A 1173-nucleotide genomic window follows, 5' to 3' on the forward strand; every position below is an offset into this window, starting at 1 on the left:
CCCCCCCCACCCTTATGTACTGTACATCCCAGGGACTTGCCCAGTTCCCTTTCATTGTTAGAACTGAATAAGAACATATGTGCTTATGGCGCAGTGTCACTTTAAGTGTTTGTCGCCAAAATGAGCTTATGTTTGCTTCTCTTCATGTTAAGGTGAAATAATGTGTATTTGGTGCCATTAAAGAAGATGATGCAGTGTATTTCCTCCACACAGGTGAAGACTGTAATTGGTGGTGTCACGGACTAAACCTACATTTGCTGGAATATTCTCTGTTTGTCAGCTTCTAAGGCACAGCATTGCTCTATAGATAAAATCTTCACTTCCAGTCCCCCCCCCCTGGTTATTTTGGGCTCTTCTGAGAGCGCTACCATTGCTTTACCTGGTGTCATGACACGTTAGCACGGTCCAGCTACATCTCTTGTCCATTCCATACTGTTGTGTGCTAACGTGAATTTATAAATTCAATGTTACTGTAATGCCTTTTCTATGAAGGCATTTGCTCGAATGTTTGGACTCAATGTGCAAATTTTCTTTTTTTTTCCAAAGACCAGTGGCATTATTGTTTTGTGTGTATTATCGCCATGGACAGCACTTATTTGACTTTGTTGGGATAATGATTGGCATTGGACTAATCTAAAAGAAGAAGAAGAAGTGTTGTACGGTGTTTTCTTACTCTCCTTTTGCATCTTCAACTTCAAATTTCAAAAATGTCCGGAGGTGCTCTCTTCCGACCCCTTGTCACGCACTTCGGAGTGTGTTACTGCACCCCCTCGTCCATCATCATTTCTCACACAACATTTCTTAGTACTAAAATTCAGTTTCAACCCATTATCGGATGGATTTTTGAAGCGACATGAAATGAACCTTGCATCATATCATAAGTGCATCAAATCAGCGTTTGCGCTACTCTTTTGTTAGTGTTTATGAGTGCTGTTTTTAGTCATTGTGTTTCTGTCCATGCCATCCATTAATTGACCATGACATGTATTAGCTTGTTTGACAGACAGAACCTCAGAAACATGTAAATACTTGAAAGAGATTTCAGAGATCAGTCCATCTCATACAGACTTATGTATCAAACTGGAAAACAAAAGATGAATGTCTGCTGGGTGGTGTTGCCATAGAACTGCAGAGTGCGCCGTATGTGCTCATCAATCAACATCATGCCCCCCC

Source organism: Etheostoma spectabile, chromosome 4, assembly GCF_008692095.1.
Source record: "Etheostoma spectabile isolate EspeVRDwgs_2016 chromosome 4, UIUC_Espe_1.0, whole genome shotgun sequence".
NCBI classification, from domain to species: domain Eukaryota; kingdom Metazoa; phylum Chordata; class Actinopteri; order Perciformes; family Percidae; genus Etheostoma; species Etheostoma spectabile.